The sequence below is a fragment of the Staurois parvus genome, unplaced genomic scaffold (genome assembly GCF_062004578.1).
Source record: "Staurois parvus isolate SC_StPar_1 unplaced genomic scaffold, SC_StPar_1.0 ptg000082l, whole genome shotgun sequence".
Taxonomy (NCBI): Eukaryota; Metazoa; Chordata; class Amphibia; order Anura; family Ranidae; genus Staurois; species Staurois parvus.
In genome coordinates, this window is record NW_028317878.1 from 3,982,232 (window position 1) to 4,001,036 (window position 18,805).

The 18,805-nt window shown below is 38.1% G+C and overlaps 1 long non-coding RNA gene across 1 annotated transcript in view; it reads right to left on the bottom strand.

Annotated features, from left to right (window-relative positions):
* LOC149468620 (uncharacterized) overlaps positions 1 to 18,805 on the bottom strand; it is a 348,733-nt gene that overhangs the window by 191,483 nt on the left and 138,445 nt on the right. Inside the window, exon 2 of the long non-coding RNA XR_016311681.1 lies at positions 11,703 to 11,825. This is a non-coding gene — a long non-coding RNA (uncharacterized LOC149468620). The remainder of the gene's footprint in view (positions 1 to 11,702; positions 11,826 to 18,805) is intronic.

Here is an 18,805-nt window from a genome sequence, read left to right on the forward strand (position 1 = left end):
CATGACAGTATATAAACAGTATAGTGTAGCCTAGCCAGACCTTCTCTAGCTTGTTTCTACAATACATTTTAAAGGATTCACTGCCCACCTATCACTAGGAGCTCAGACACTCAAGCAGAAACTAAAATATTTAAAATACCTAACAACTAGGTGTAAATTCATTCCAAAGCAAATATACTGTACATGTTGCAATAATTAGAAGGAACTGTATAGTCTTTTTATTGTTTCAATGAAATATCTGTAAAATAGATATGTCTTATGAAAATATTATTGACAGTTCATGTTAATATTTTAAAAACCTTGCTTCTTTGTATAATTTGTAATGGAGACAGCAATGTTTGTTCATTATATAAGCAGACTCTGCTTCCTGCCTTATTCAGCTACATGTAAGCAGGGATTAATACCACATTTTGGGTAAGCCCACCTCCTGGGTGTGTGATGTGGGTTGGGTTTTTCCTTTCCAATATAAGTGCCAGTGCTGGGCAGGGTAGAGCAGGAGGTTGATCAGAAGTGGTACTCTGCTGTGAGCCACATTGTAAGTTAAAAACTGTTTAAAGGTACCCCATTTGGGTAGGCCTGGAGTAAGGATGGGAAGAGAGCCCACATCAGGGAAAATCTTAAAACTGCGGGAAGATGGAAGAGCTGGTTGGCACAGCTAGTTGAATTGAAACAAGAATTGACAATGACGCAGTTAAGTGATGCAAAGAAGGAAGCCATGTACTGTACGACCTAACTGATGGGTACTTTGTGCCATGTTTGTTTTTGCAGTAAAGCATTCCAAAAGGCTAATCTTGTGGACAACCATTTATTGGGACACTAGTAGAGAGTTGGACAAAATGGTGTTTGAATGGAGTTCCTCAATAATCAAGATGTGTGATACCCAATATCCTTCCTGTACCAGTAAGATGAAGGGAGAGGCTTTGGGCCAGCATGGTCTTTGCTGGTGGCCAATCAAGGACCTGCTTACATGCACAATGACAGTAATTTACTGCTCCTTCTTACAGTTTACTCAGCACAATGGTGGCTATACATGCTTCGATAAATTATTTTCTGATCAATCTCTCCTGATAGCAAAAATTGATCTGTTGTCAACAACCCAAGCAATATCAATCAATCAATATGCCACACATGAGGAACTGGGTTTTGATTTATAACTGGAGGATAAAATCATATGTTATCCATCGTATCTCTGTTTTTACCATGCAAACTCTTCTTTGATCAAACTGATTGATCAAAATACAATCAAGTTAATGACCAAAGCATCTTGGTGCTGCGTAACGACTGAAGGCTATTATCATTGTTTGTTGATTCAATCATTTGGTCAAACCACAAAGAGTATATGGCCACCACAAATCTATGAGTTAGTCGACAAACAGAGCAAATGATTTGTGGCTAATTTTTCAACATTTTTTAAACTGGCAGTAATTTAAGTCATGAAGTTGTGAAATTAATATGCAAAACTGCATATTAGAAGTTTATATTAAAAGTTGAATACTGTAAGAACAATGTGTACTTTGGAAACTTTGGGAGTTTTTACTAAAACGGGAGAGTGCAAAATCTGGTACAGATCTGCATAGAAACCAATCAGCATCCAGGTTTTATTGGCTACCATTCACAGCTACACCAGATTCAGAGTGCACCAGTTTTAGTAAATCTACCCTATGGCATTCATTAGTCTGTGCAAAAATATGGTAACGTTCTATTATTCAAAAACAGTAAATCTTAACTATATATTATTTCATGAAGTAGAGCAAGTAACAATATACACAAATATCTATGAAAAAGTATCCAAATTTTAAGATATATTAAATACTATATATTGGATGGAAGTTCAACTGCATGTAAAGACCACCATTTGTTTACTACCTTTATCTTCCTGTCTTCTTGGCTCCTAAAATGTTGTAATATTTAAAAACATCCATTTATCTTCCCTGTCCTTTATAAACTCCACACTACTGACCTCAGATTAGGGTTGCCCACTGTCTCTATAATTACAGAGGTTGTGTAAAAATGCTCTCAAATTTATATAATTTCGTGACTGATTATCTCCTCCGCTGGATCTGGTCTATGTTGGTTCTCCTCTTCGGTGAGCTGGTAGGTGGCAGTATAATGCATGTTATCAGTATTTCTTCATAAACACTAATGGAGCAGCAAATCTGCAGGAGGATGCTTAAGCTGAAGAAGAAAGGGTCACACATGCAGTATGCTGCATCCCACCAGCTCATTAAGGCAGGCCATATGTTATACAATTATCTTTCCTTAAAGCATGAGTTTAAGGAAAGAAAATTGCTTGATTCCTCCATCAAAATTTACTGTGTTGATTGGGGATTCAAGCAATTTTCTTTCCCTCATGCAGAGCTATTGTACTCTGCCTGCGGGGATCTTTCCCCAGCAGGAGAATGCAATGATCAAGGCTGGTGGCTATAGCTGCCGACAGCAATCGCACCAAAAAAATCTGACAGGCTAGCTGTATTGAAGACAATTTATAGATTGACTTTAGTGCAATCAGCCTGCCCATAGATAGTTTGAAATTTGGTTGGTTCCTGCTGAACCCGGCTTAAGGAATGCAGCAGAAATGGCAGAGCTGGCATAGCCTGTGGCCAGTGGAGGTGGTGTGGGGTATATAAAGGATGTGGTGGGGTAGTTGGGGTAGTTTTGGAGCCCAAATTAAAGCTGAAGTTTAGTGGGGGGGGGGGGTGTTTAAATTAGCACCTGAGACAGTACTTAAATGAAATTGACTTGAAATGAATGAAGAATGCACCCTGTGTTGGTAACTGCTGTGTGCTGTGTTCTGTGAAATCTTCAGTCCTCTGTCTCCTGGATACCCCCATTGCCGAGGTCTTCTGGTGCTGCGGGTGTTAACATGAGTGGTTACACCTTTCACAAGCACCTGTTAAAAGGGTAAACTATGCCACCCTTTCTGCCCCCCTACTCCATCCATAGAAGCAGTAGAGTTCCTGCAATTAAAAGTGTTCTATGAATGGAGGACAGGCAGATGAATTAAAGGTCTGCCTTCTCTATCATAGAGCGCTTTTCATTGTGGGAACTGATAAACAGCTTCTATGAATGGAGCATGGGGTGGTAAGGGTGGCATAGTCAATAATTTTGAAGAGATCCTGTGACAGGTGCAGCCACTTATATTAACACCTGCAGAACAGGAAGATCACAGCTGTAGGGGTATATGGGGCACAATTTGACTGAAGATTTAAAGGAACCCAGCAGCTACCAGCATATGGGACATTCCTCATCCATGTAAGTACTGTCACTGGTGCTGCTTTAAAAAAAATACTAAATTTCAGCTTTAAATTGGGCTCCAAATTTAAAGCAATTTTGTAATATCTGTGAAGTTATTCAACTAATATAAAACATGGTGTCTTAGTGTTTTAATCCTCTATAATTATTTTATTGTAACAGGTTATTATTTTGTTGGGTATTCAAATACTTTTTACTAATTTTCTATCACAGTTTGGTTGTGTATAATCAGTGACTCTTGCCAGATTTTGTTATTGTAATCTTATGTTTTTGTGCTTTTCTTTTGTAAAATTATTTTAAAAGGATTTTTTTTTCTTGTCAACAATGCAAAAAGTAGCCCAGCTGAACAAAAATGTTACTGGAATTCTTCAGTGGAAATAAAGCATAAGACATCCTGTATAATATAATGAGGACAGAAAAGAGACATCTTATTGTGGAGCTATTAGGTGTTGAGAGCCATACACCAATAGCACTGTCTATCTGAATTTTTTTTAAAAAGAACCACTTATGGGCATATACCATTATTTATTTTAAGAGCCTGTAAATATTTTACACAGACAATATAACAATAAATTTACCACCCTAATTCCACTCTTTTAAAGTAAACATAACCATATTATAATTCAATATTTGTAATAAATTTAAACGGAGTTCCACCTGAAAAAAAAAAAGTCAGCAGCTACAAAAACTGTAGCTGCTGACTTTTAAAATACAGCCATTTACCTGTCCTCACCACCACTGGTTTCACCATCCATCTTCTCTTCCTGGCATCTACAGTGTGGGCACCAAGCTGTGACAGCTTGTGGCTTCACAGCCAGGCGCCCACTGCACATGCGCGAGAAGCGCTGCGCTTTGTGAATGGCCCCGTAGTCTTCTGGGACATGTCATGTGTCCCAGAAGACTACAGGGAGGTAGGAAGGAGGACAACTTCCACGTTCAATCACCTAGTCGATTGCAGCAGAAGTGGGAGCGGGTACCTGTCAAATTTGGGAACTCGCTTCCCCCCTGCTCCCCAAAGGTGACAATCCTTAATGGGGAGCAGGGAATAAAGGCTTAAAGCGGAACTTCCCCTTTTGGGTGGAGCTCCGCTTTAAGTACAATTCATGTAGGGTATTCATGAAATAGGGATGATCCACAGGGTATCAATTAAAGAGGAACATGTACACAATGTGCCAATCGACCAGAAAATATGAATATTCTGAACTCTTTAACCACTTGAGCTCATGACGGTTTTACCCCTTCATGATTAGGCCATTTTTTGGCATTCAACACTGCGGTATTTTATTTGACAATGGTGCGGTCATGCAACACTGTACCCACCAGTAGAGCTTTCTTTTAGTGGTATTTTACCACCACTGGGATTTAATTTTTTTATTATATAAATGAAAAAAACTCATATTTTCCACTTTCTGTTATAAAACATATTCAGTAAAGAAATTAAAGAAATCAAATTTCTTAATAAATTTAGGCCAAAATGTACTCTGCTACATGTCTTTGATAAAAAAAATCCCAATAATTGTATATCAATTGGTTTGTGTGAAAGTTATAGCATCTACAAGCTATGGTACTGCATATTAATTTGAAAATGTATCAATCATGACGTACTGATGGCCTATTTCATTTCTTGAGGCCCTAAAATGCCAGGACAGTACAATTACCCCCAAAAAGAGCCCTTTTTGCTAAATAGACATTTACAGGTATTTAGTAAGAGGCATTGCGAGTTTTTTTAAGTTATCATTTTTTGTCATCAAGATTTTGTCTGATGAATAAATTAAATAAAATTCGTTTTTTTTTCACAATTTATTTTACATACTGTCATCAGTGCAGTACAGCATCATCACATAACTGGTGTGGTGCTGATCAGGTATATGGACTGATGACAGTATTTAAAAAAAAAAGAAAAAAAAAAGTTATTACATTTTTTAAAACATTTTACAGGTTTTTGTTTTACATCCTGTCATCAGAGTAGCTCAGTGTGACTATAGTAACACTTTTCTATTCTGGGGGTGATCAGGGATTTTTAATTTATTTTTACACTATTATTGCTTGTGAAGTGCAGTGCAGTGAAGATCATTGGATAAGCAATAGCTTTGGCTGTCATGAATGTGTTTCCCATTCATGAACAGCTTGCTTTTGAGTGTGGTCTATGATTGGCTAACCTAATCACATGGTACAGGTAGCCAGGTACCATGTGATTGCTGTGGGTCAGTCACAGATCACAACAGTAAGCAAGCTGTTTATGAATGGGAAACCATTCATGACAGGTTGTTTAAATTGTTATCAAGTGATTAGTTTGACCAGTCATAGAGATCATATTGTACCCTGTTACTGGATACCAGTAACAATGATCGGCTGTGTCCGGTGAACACAGCGGTCACAGGAGAGGCCTGAACAGGTGCAGGCTCAATCACGGCAAGTGGTTAAAGAAAACATGGCTGCACATAGCCTTCCTTCAAAGCCTTCTCAGTACTACACTTTGCCTTCATATACTGTGCTTCAATAAAAGACCCTCTTCAGACCATGTATGTGTTATAGAAGGTGGCTAAGAACAGTGCACTAAAAGTGCACTTTACCTTATAGAATGCCAAACAAGCTTCAGTTTTATTGTAACAAATTTAAAGTAGACCTTGCACTAGAACCAATGTCTGCTTATTTTTTGACACCTTCCCACATGGCAAAACACTGCAGTACAATAAACAAGAAAACCTGTGGGAATAAAAATTTGTAGATATTCTTACCTAATCTTAGCTTCTGTACTGCTGGGGGTTATGTCACCATTCTTCTGGGGAGATCTTGGGGAATGCTATGTCGTCTAGATCAAGAAGAAAACAACCATGCACTATGTTGGGGCATCACTTAGTAAGATTTGGGTGGTTGGTGATGTCACCCTCACCACTGGAGAAAACAGGTCATAGTGTTTTCCCCATAGTTTTTACTGCAGCGATTTGGAATGGGGTTCAGCTTTAGTAAATAAGCACACTCGGGTTTATTTGGTGTAATGTCCATTTAAGATTTCCCAGCCACCATGAAGTGCATGAGTCTATCTACAAATCCACTGTACTATGTGCTATGCACTCTCAATTACATAGTAAATTTAAAGGAGACTGCACAATCATATTTTTATGCATGTGGCCAATTTACGGATTATAATTCCTGTCACATGACAATTTATAATATGTTCTATTTCACAAATATTAAAATATTATGATTGCAATCCAGGCTAATGCTAGCAAATATGGAAAGGATATTGGGAATAGGGTGTTGTTAGCCCACACACAGAGAGCAGCCATCTCCTAATGCTACCCCTTGAGGAGAACACAGAAGAGAAGAGAGGGTAGTGTGCCGCTTATGCCACTAACGAGGGAAAAGATCTCCTCAGTGGGCAACCACCCCAAAATTCCATCTACAAATGAAAAAATTGGTGACGCTGTGGCGACAGCTCCCATGGGGCAAAATTAATACCTTATCCTACCCAAAATGAATAAAATAGGGGAAAAGTGTAGTGGCACTTTCTATATAGCACAGAAACTCATCACACCCACTTAAACAAAGATGTAGGAAGGTGATTGTGGCATCTCCAGAGGAAGGAAACACTCTCTTGTCCCACCAGCATTGAAAAAAGATAGGAGGAGGGGGCTTTGTAAGCAAACCTTGGGCAAAACCACTTCTTCATACCACCCATGGATCTTGTACACTGGTAACATAGGCAACAGGCTGGTGTTTTTAAAGGGTGATACTTTTTTGGGCTTTTCTTCTTGAAGCCATAAGAAGTTACAAGAAGGGCAAATAAATGAAAAAGGAGCATGGCAAAATATGTTCTGTAGTACTTTATTCACATAACTTAAAGGGGACTTTTACTCCCCTTGATATTAATTGATAACATTTAACATTTCACATTAATATTTTTGCTACCAAAATTAGTGTGTGCTATAAATTGCCTCCAGCATTGCTTCTGTGTCTTCTTCCTTAAGGCCACAATTTTGTTGAAGCCCAGAGCAGTCACTTCCTTATTGGAAACTCCCCCCTCCTCTCTTTGGTCTGAAAAGCTATATGTCACTTTCCTCAATTAAAATATGTACCTTTCAAGCCTTGATTGTGTGTGTTGGCGAAGTTAGAGAGGAAGGCTGGCAGAAGCTTTACAATGCTGAAGTTCACCAGCTGCCACTGAAGTAGAAAGGAGAGAAAATCAGGGAGACATGAGTAGACACTATCCTTTTAAATTTACTTCTTTTGAGTCTCCCTGGAAGCAGAGTTTGTCCTGTCACCTCTCCTGCTTTTCCTTTTTCCCTCCCTAATCTGTGTTTTCACAGCACAGTCTGTGTCATTCCTGTTGCTTTTTTCCCCCTTCACCAACAGTAAATCTGAAATTTGTCGGCTGATCGGCCTCTAGGGGCACTGATTTTAGGCACAGTGCAGAGAGTAAAGAACAATTGAGCATGTGCAGAGCAGGCAGGTGCCTTACTGGATGTTAAGAAGAATAGGCACCTATTTTTAATGATTTACATATCTATACCCGGAAAACGGGCCAGCCTGATGTGAATTATGGGGATCTAATTCCTGACTGACTGAGTTCAACATTAAATCTGCAGGATTTTGATTCAAATACAGTATGTAATGTACGTGATTGCCAAATGTTTAATTTCTTTTGGCAGGTGGAAATACGTGTAGCTCAAAAATTAAAAGAATTCAACACTTCTAATCTTGTAGGCAGATTGTGTAGTGTAGTAAGAATTTCAAACTGATATAGCCATCGTGGTTGCTGGCTGTGCCTCCCTCTGCAAGAAGCGATATGGACACCGCAAAAACACTGAAGAATTTACTAAATTTGACATGACATAAAGAGTACAGAACAGGACAGTCTAGCCCTAGATAGTAGGAGATTCATTTTAATGGTAACTACAGTTAAATTGTTACTAAACCCAGGACCCCGCATTCACTATATCTGCTCTTCCACAGTACACAGAACATGTTCATGCAATTATTTTAGCATATGTAAACTGCTATATACCTTTTCTCATCAGCAGTTAGAGCAGTCTTGTGACTTCAGCAGAGCACTGGTTAAAGCGCTTAGGAGGAGTTTTCTTTCTGTTCTAGGAGATTATGAAACATCTGACCCTCTGTCCAAGGAAAAAAAAAACCTCTCTAGCAATACACACCAAACTGAGCATGTGTATGTGACTACGGATTCAGTCTATATCAGGTGGTCATTTCAACAAGAGAAGGGGCAGAGACGAAAGGATCAAACAGCCTTTTTACACAATGTAGGGGATTGACCCCTTAGGTTCCACAGTGAGTATAACAAGCATGCTTTACTGCATATACAGACTGATTTTACTGTTGTGGGTTTAGTAACACTTTAATATAAAGAGTTGATAGTGTTTGATGTAATAACAATATAAAATATAATTCAGTGATTTGCATAAGTATTCTGCCCCTTTTTTAACATCTTGCAGTGTTACAACCAGAAATTCAAATTGATCCAATTGGAATTTTGGGGTTGATTTACTAAAGGAAAATACACTGTGCACTCTGCAAAAGCAGTTGTTCCAGAGCTTAGTAAATGAGCAAAAGCTTTGCTGACTTCCATCATCCAGTCATGTGCAAGCAAAAATGCTTTTTTATTTTGATATTGACATGTGATTGGGTATTTTTTTGCAAAGTGAAGCTTTACCTTATTTACTAAGCTCTGGAGCAACTACACTTGCAGAGTGCAATTGTACTTTGCAAAGTGCACAGTCTAGTTGCCTTTAGTAAATCAATCCCTATGTGTCACTGATCCACACAAAACAGTCACAGTTGTACAAAAGCTTAGTGAATCATTTTGAAAGATACACAAATACCAGCAAACAGTCTTTTTTAAACAACAACTCGTTAAAGCCTTATTTGCATGTTAATTGACCACAGAACATTATTACAATTCATTTTCAGAAAAAGAATTTCCTGTAAAAGAACAACCCCTAACCAGACACCTGAGTAGTTTCAATGTTCTGTGCAAAAGAGATATTATATATGTTTATGAGTATTTATCAAGCCAGCCAATCATTGCTGACCAATGTTCTCTGTCGGTAACAAATTTTTCTTTTACATTTATATCTTTATAAATTTTGTATCATACAAATACGTTTCAAATCAACATCTTATGATACAAAAATCTATACTTAATTACTACCCCTACTCCCATATTTACCTTCCGATTACTTCTTGATCTTCTTTTGTTAATCTATTTTATTATTTCTTCTCCTTATCTTTTCCCTTTCTGTTTTTCCCAGCTCTTTATTTATTTTCTTTATTCCCTTACACTCTAACCAGTTCTAAAAATCTTTTTGATTTTTTTTAAAATATACCATCCTTCCCAAATCTTCTTAAATTCTTCCGTTTCATTCTCATCTACATGGTATAATTCTTCCATTCTATGTATATACTCAACTCTTTCCATCCAATCCTTTATTTTTGGGGCTTCTTTTGTTTGCCAATATTTAGGAATATGGTTTTTGGCTGCATTTAACAGATGAAACAATATCATATTTTTATATTGCATAACCGACAGCTCTGATTTATGAAATAGGCAAATCCATCTGTTCACTAATCCTCTTGTTCTCTTGTATATATAGTATATATATAAACTCTTGTATTTTGGGGCAGTCCTACCATATATGTGCCATTGCGCCTTTACTCCCACATCCCCTCCAGCACTGGGATGAGATCTCTGGCCTTAGTTTTTACATCACATTAGGAGTAATATGTCATCTAACCAGACATTTATAATTCATTTCCACTATATTCATATTCACCGCTCCATGTGTTAAACTAAACATTTTACTTTTTTGTTGCTCATTCAATTTTGTTCCAAGCTCCATTTCCCACTTTTCCAGGAATTTTGGGGGTATCGATCCTCCTATTTCAGTAAGGATTCTATAAATCCTAGAGGTAGTGTGTTTTTGTGTTCTATTTGTACTCAGTAGTTGTTCTAAAAGATAGATTTCTTCCTCGGTCCTTAGTGGTTGTGGGAGCTTTGAAACAAATAGTTTTATTTGATCGTACCGCCACTCATCTAGTGTAGAAAATATTTCATTCTTATTCCTCAAATCATATAAAGAACATACCACCCCTTTATCCACAATATATTTTAAATGTGCATTTCTATCAATAATCCATTTCCCTGAGATATTATCATTCCCCAGGAGAAAAAATTTTGTTCCCGCCAACGGGATTGACAGTGAATTAAACTTCCACTCCTTCTGCATGTGTAATTCATCCCAAATCTTAAATACATTCCATGTCAAAGTACTTGTATCCTCATCCCACATACAAAATTCCTGTAGTATCCAAATATACTTATCTAATTGTGCCTTAGAAAGTGAACTCTCCATTTTTACCCAGCTTCTCCCCTGTGCATTATATATCCACTCTACAATTCATGATAATAACACCGAATTACAATATCTCTTGAAATCTGGCATATTTAATCCCCCTTTTTTTATTACTGCATAAAACTTCATATTCAACTCTTGGTTTTCTGTTACCCATACATATCTGAGTATAATTTTTTAAGACACCTAAAAATAGACTCCGGAAGAGATATTGGGAGCATATTAAATGTATATAAAACTTTTGGTACTATTATCATCTTAATTATATTTATCCAACCTATACAGGACTGCTTTCCTGTAGAAGCTTTCCTCAATTCCTCCTTTATCTCATTTATTAGTGGGATATAATTTGCCTGATATAAATTTCTTGTAGATGATGTTAATTTTATTCCCAAATACTTTAGTTCTTTTTCTCTCCATTTAAAGGGGAATTCTTTTTGTAAAATTTGTCTCTCAGCCTTTGTAACATTTATATTTAAGATCTCGCTTTTCGAGGGGTTGATTTTAAGGTTAGATAGCTCTCCGTATTCTTTCAGTTTTCTCATAAAATGTTAATCTGGGGTTTGCTGTATAAAAGAGACATATCGTCTGCGTAGGCTGCCACTTTATGTTCTGTATCCCCCATCCACATTCCCTTGACATCTACTCTATTTCTAACAGTTGCTAATAATGGTTCCAAGGAGATCACAAATAGCAAAGGGGATAGGGGACATCCCTGTCTGGTTCCATTGTACATCCTAAAAAATTTTGATGGTTAGCCGTTTACTTTTACTGCAGCTGAGGGACTACTATATAGCTCTTTTATCCACTGCATCATTCTATGCCCAATCCCTAATGTTCTCAATGTATTGATCATAAAACTCCAGTCTACTCTATCAAAGGCCTTTTCAGTGTCAACCGACAGAATGATTCCCGGAACCTCTCCTCTTTCATTTTTTTGGAGAAGAAGTAATGTTCTTAACCTCCCCCGAGGTATTCCCAAGTGTAGCTCGGGGCAAAGTTTCAGCACCACAAGCGGTAACCCCAAGCTACACTTGGGAATACTCTGCAGCATTGCTCCGGGATCCCTTCTGCACTTACCTTGTCCTGCGCTCCCGTGATGTCCCCCCTGCAGCATCCTCGGCAATGTCCTCCGGCCGATGCCGGCATCTGTCTTCCGGGTCCCGTTCCTTGTGACGCCAGGACGTACGGGGATGGAACTGCCTGGAAATTTAAAAATGTCAAAAAGTTACATTCACTAAATACACAAAATCACATAGTAAAACATCACTGTATCAAACCATTTCACATACATTTTTCCCTAGTGCTTTGTCCTTTGCCCTGCCTGCATATTTACTGTTCTTTCTGCCTGGAGACTGAGAAATGTCTATGGCGTCCAAAAAGCGTCTCTTTACATCAAAAGTAGTTTTAGACCAGCTAGAGAACAGCGATAGTAAATTAGAACTGCTTGCAGAATTGAGTGATAATGATTCGTGGGGAAATTCGTCATCAGACACTGAAAACGATTTTGTGACTTCGCTCAGTGATGTGCGAACTTGGCGCTATATTTCAAATTTCAGTGTTTTTGGTTTGATTATATTATTGAATTAAATGTATTATTATTATATTATTATTTTTTATGATTATTTATGATTTATTTATAAAGTTACAATTTATGATTTTGTGTTTCAAATTTTAACATACTCGGGATGTTTACTAGACTCTTGTTCGGACAGATTTCATTGAGTTATTCCTAAAAATTACAGGCCTACAATAAAAAAATACATATTTCCATGCAAAAAAATGTACCGCTTTGAGCACAGAAATACTGACATAATCAGACCGCTAGGGAGGTTAAACCATTATCTTTTTCCTCTCTACCCAGGATGAATCCCACTTGATCTAAGTGTATCGAGTCGGGCCTTGTCACTAATACCTTCGCATACAACTTTTTATCAGCATTCAACAAAGATATAGGTCTGTAGCTGATACACTGAGACCAATTTTTCCCTTCCTTGGGTATAACTGTAATATATGCCTGTAGCGACTCCTCCCTCATCTTTTTCTCCTCTCCCAGTGCATTCATATAAATACACAGTTTAGGGGCTAATTGTTCCTTATATTCTTTATAATATCCAGCTGTAAATCCATCAGGTCCTTGGCTCTTCCCTATAGCTGTGCTCTTTAATGCTAAGTTAACTTCTTCTATTGCTATTGGGCTATCTAAAGATGTTAATCTGGCTTTATCCAATCTAGGCATAATGGCCTTTTTCAAGTAAATCAACCTCTTCTTCCTGCTCTCTTCTTCTAATTCCTTCTGATGTTTACTTTCTGACCCATATAACCTACTATAGAATCTCTGAAATGTGTTGGCAATATCGGTGGTTGAAAATACCATCTCTCCTTTTTCATCTTTAATTCAATCCATAAAGTTCTTTGATTTATTTTCCTTCAACTTCCTCAATAAATATTTTCCTTGTTTATTCTCCCACCGATATCTTTTCTTCGAAACCCCATTTAAATTTTCCTTGTTTCTTGTTCCATATAGTCCTTTAACTCCTCCCTTTTTAACCCTATCTCTTGTTGTAACTCTATACTTATCTTCTTTTTATGTAATTGTTCTAACTGATATAGTTTTTCTGTCAATAATTATTTTTCCCCGTTCTTTCTTTATCTCCACCCCTATTACTATCAGTTTACCCCCAATATAGGCCTTATGTGCTTCCCATACCGTGGCGATAGAAACTTCCTCAGACTAGTTTATCATAAAATATTGATCTATTTCCTGTTTTACTCTTATTTCCGCTTCCGAATTTTGTAAGATAATCTCGTTTAATCTCCACATGTTTGTTTTACTCTGCTCTCCTCCAAACCGTAGTCTCATTGTGACAGGTGCATGGTCCGGGTATAGATATTATATCTATAATAGTTTTCACTAAAGGCTCCAAGAGTCTATGTTCAATCAAAATATAATCCAGTCTTGAATACATCCTGTGTGCCGCAGAGAAGAAGGTATAGTCCCTTTCCTTTGGATGATCAACTCTCAAAGCATCCATCAGTTGGCATTGATGTAGCTTTTTTTTAAAATATTCCTTAGACTCCTATCTCCCTCTCCCCTGGCATATGAAGAGGCATTCATCCCTGGGTCCATGCAAAAATTTAGATCACCTGCCACAATCACACTACCCCTTTTAAAATCTGTATCGAAGTATAGTGTCAGATTTTTATTAGGGCAGTATATATTTACTAATGTACACTCTCTTCCCTGCAGATTTCCTCTTAGAAATAAAGAACTGCCTGCTGGATCTACCAGCTTTTCATCCAGAGTAAATTTAATATTTTTTCCGAAACCTATCGCTCCACATTGAAAACTACAAGCCCACAGCCGTGGGGGGGGAGGGGGGGGCAGCGAGTGACGGCGGTTGCTTTAGAAACGTGTTGCATGTTCCACCCTAAAAAGAGGTGGAACATGTATCAAGTTCCCAAAGGTGAACTTATCCTTTATATAAAAGACAGTTTTTGGCATGATCAGTCATATTTTCAATATCAATGCCAACATGTTGCGATTTCTGCTAGGGTATGCAAACCTTTGAGCACAACTGTAATTAGATAGTAAATAGAAATCAAACATGTGAAGTCCTAAAATTGCCATCCCGTGGAATCGCAAAAAAACTATGGCACTCGAAATTCTCACTTTACAGGTCATCAGTTTAGAGTTAATCATGAATTGTGGCTCTAGAATTATTGCTCTCACTAGGATGTTCATGATGACACCTCACATGTGTGATGCAATTGATGTTTATATACACAAGCTTGTCCTATGCTGCATTTCTTATATGGGGTGTGTGTGGGGCTGATGGGGGTGCTTATATTTTTTAAATTATTTTTATTTTAAAAATTCTTTTTTTTCTGTTCTATTGCTATCACACGTGGGCTAACAAGCCCCCTATGTGATAGCATGGGCAGGTGAGAGGTACTCTTTATGGAGATATTGGGGGTCTATTACAACCCCAATGTCTCTCCTGCCCTCCAATGCAGCTATTCCATTAAAGATCAGGCTCTAATAGCTGAATCCATGACATTTGTGAACCCGGATGTGACATAAAACATGTTGTTTCTGGGGTCAGTGCTCCTTTAAAATCCATACCAGGCCTGAAGATGACAGGCATCACTGGCCATTTGTTTACAAACAGGAATAAAAAGGCCCACAACAGCATATGTTTTCATTGTAAATGTTAGTTTTTCTGTAGTGGATTGTACACATTGTACAGATGTGCCACTTTGTGGGCAGGTTAAAGGCTTCCCCCAGGAATGTTATTTGAAGGCAAGCGTTTTATTTAAAGCATTATTAAAATTGCTGCTCCTGACCAAATGGAATTTTTACAAACTTTTTTTTTTTTTTGCTTTGGTACATTCTGCCAAAGGTAGTGCTTAGCCCTTATCACCCCCCCCCCCCCTCCTTCCACCTTTCCTGCCTCTTGTTTGACAATCCCTTGCTTATTAGCCTAGAAAATGGCCATTACTCTTCTTTAACAAGCTCCCATTGACTTCATTTGGGTTCAGATTCACCACCCTTATTTTAATGTATGTTCTGTGAACTTGCCTTGAAAAGACCTGGATACATTTGGTTCATCCATACCAGCAATGTGCTCTGTAAACTTCAAAGTGTTTAAAAAGGGCTACAGAATGTTATTACTCTGTGAATGGTTTCTATATAACACTGCAACTTTTGCTTTCTGACTAACCTTTTATTATAATGCATGATTCAGGGTTAGGTACTTAGTTCCCCCACTTATACTCCTAGCACAAGCACATGACCAACAAAACAAATTGTCTGCAGCTGCCCCTGTTCATTGGTTACATTGTTTTTCTTTAAATACTAGTATAAAACAAGAGAAGAGAAAATATTGCAGGATATCCTGACTGATCTCAAGGTACCTCTCATAATGACATATTTACTACACCTGGTTATTATTTAATTCACTTGCACCAAAAATGCATTTCTTAGGTAAATGTTACATGTATTATACAAATATAAACTCCACTGATATAGGGTAAAAGAAAAGACATTTATTTAAACCACTTGTGGACCACCGATGTACCCGTATGTCACTGGACTTCAAGTGGTTATACCAGAGTGATGCCTTCAGCTGCAGGCATCACCCTGGAACCGTTTTTAATAGCCAGTGGTTGTCTCTCTTGTACAAGCAACTGGAATGGCTAAATAGCAGCTCGATTGCTTGTACAAGCAGTGGGAGGGGACGTCCCCTCCCTCCCGCAGCCTTCCGCAGCTATCTTGGGATCTCCCATCTCAACGGGAGACCCAAGCACCCAGCTGGTACATCCATTGGCTGTCCAGACAGCTGAACAAAGTCGGGGTCCCTTTGATCTCTTTTATTAAACCGGAAGCGATGTCCTGACATCACTTCTGCGTTACTCAGAAACTATTGGCACCATTTTTAAAAGACTGAAAGCATTCAAAAACACAGATCTTGGTATTTTGAATGCTTTGCAAGTGCAGAGTTGAGATTTGGGGTCTTATAGACCCCAGATTCCTCCATAAAGAGTACCTGTCACATGTCTATTGTCACAAAAAAAAAAGAATAATTTAAAAATAAAAACTAAAGTGCCCTCTGTAATGTTCATGCATGTGTGGCACCTGAATAGCTGTGTAAGTAGCAGCTGTTTTGTTCACGTTACAAGTCTCCCATGCCATTTTCTCATAAGAAGGCATAGCCACAGTAACCTTTCCTTCCTCCTTCCTTCAGCTTATACAACATACAACTGTTAACTGATGCCAGACACCCATTATCCATCTGTTAATAGGACTAGCAGAATTGTCCCACACATGTGAGGTATTGCCACAAATATCACATCATGGGCAGTAATTCTAGCACTGGACCTCCTCTGTAAACCTAAAGTGGTAACCTGCAAAGGTTTTTAAAGCATCACCTATAATTAGTAAAATGTATGTTGTTTGTCACCGTTGCACTGGTGTGCGTATTTTAAAGAGTGACATGTTTGGTATCTATTTACTTGGCAAAACAGCATCTTTTATACCATAGAAAAAATTGGGTTACGTATTGTTTTTTGCACTAAAATTCAAAAAGTATATTTTTTCCCCAAAAATAGCATTTGAAAAACCACTGTGTAAATGCTGTGTGACATTAATAAAATGCAAAAAACACCTATTTATTCTCTAGAGCCTCTGGTTTAAAAATATATAATTTTTGGGGTTCCAAGACATTTTCTAGCAAAAAATACTGATTTTAACATGTAAACAAAAAGTGCCAGAAATGGCCTGAAGCTGAACTGGTTAACTACCTGGACATCCATAGGCCATTTGTAAATGGGCTGGACTTCAAGTGCTTAAAAGTAGATCATGGCTACAGCTGTAATTGTGAGGTTGGTATAAATTTTTTCAGCTGGAGACCAGTTTTACAGTAACATTATTGTCAGGCACAGTATCTGTGTTTGGAGCATATGCCCATGTGGGTGCTTTACGTTACCTCAGTGCATACCCACATACAGCCGCATCTTCTAATTCATCTCAATGGGTGGCAGCAAGTCTCAGGAGAGCAATTACACTTCACCAGATTTTCTTCAGCTCCCCCGTGATCTGTGTTTCTGTGCTCCTGCTCTTGTTGACTGACCTTCTGTTGCTGAACCAACTTGTTCCTAACCTAGCCCTGTGAATTCTGGATACCAACCTCAGCTTGTCTCTGACCATGCTCTGCCTGCTTTCCTGGTACTGACCTCTGCCTTCTTCTTGACTATGCTTTCTCCAGCCTATCTGTGTATGACCATGGCTTGTCTTGGCTACATCTCTGACCCTGGCAGTTACCTGCATCTCTTTCTGAGTGTACTCCTGCACTCTTCCAACTACAATCCTCTCCTGGTGTGTCTCCACCTGATACCCAGCACCAGCACCTGTACTACTTTGAGTCTTGTGCCCCTGTCACCATATTCCAGAGTGCTTGGACCAGAGCTGCAAGGGAAGTCCTTTCTTCAGCTAGACCTCCAACCAAGGTATGGACAGACAAGCATTTTGCCTCTTTTGGACTCAGAGCTGTCATTCCCCAGCTGCTGTGGCTGGTGAAGCAGCTAATCAAACACAATCTGTGCTTGATTTAGCTGCAGTGGAGGGCATAATAGACATATCTTCATAAGGAGAACCTGTCTTTTGGCCATGCTATCTCAAAGTTGGCTTGTTAACCAACTTGTGCGAGATATAAAGTTAAATGAAAAAAAGAGTAAAAAAAAATGTAGATTCTGAAAATAAATACATTTAAAACAATGTAAAAGCAACTCAGTCTCCCTGCGCACAAATGTAAATGCAAACGCAGGCATAGGGCATGCATGTGTATGTAAGCAGTGATTCTGCCAGAGACACATGAAGAATTGTTGTGAACATCGGAGTGAAAGCAATAATTCTAGCTCCATCATTCGTGGTTATCTCTAAATTGATGAGCTGCAAAGACTTTTGAAGCGGTGCCCATGGACAATTTAGGGTACTGTAATTTTTTGTCATTTCATGGGCACACAATTTTAAAGGTTGAAATGGTTGGTGTTTATTTACAAGATACAACCCCATCTTTTATATTTTAGCAGAAAATTGTTCAACTATCAGTGCCATAAATAAAATGTAACTATCACAATTGTGTTCTACAGGACCTCTGCTTTTATATAATACATAATTGTTTGGGGGTTTTAAGTAATTTTCTACCAAAAATCAGATTTTAACATGTGTAAAAAATTACAAAATTGTTCTGTAGGCTAAATAAGTGGTTAAATAATGTCTGTTAAAGTGCATACAATAAACAAGATTCTCCACAGCTAGCAATTGAGAGACAGATATCTCCCTTAGGCAGGCACTAAAATATATCCAGATCCTTGCCTGACCCACGTGAGCACTTAAACCACAAGCTGGAAAATCCCCCTGTGCAATAATGATTGCCTGCATTTGCCATAGATGCTCATTATTGCCCTCTTGCTGTTTAGAAAAGGTCTGATAATCACGAATGATGCTCAAAATCAGAAGCATGGTTTGCGTTTATTGAGACTTCTATGGCAATCCATAGCCATTATGAGTCATGAGGGTAGTTAGACCTAAGATACAAAAGTGAATTTTAATCAATCTTATTACTAAAATCATCTGTGAATAATGATAAACAAACTGCAGCCAAATACTAAGTAATGATAGA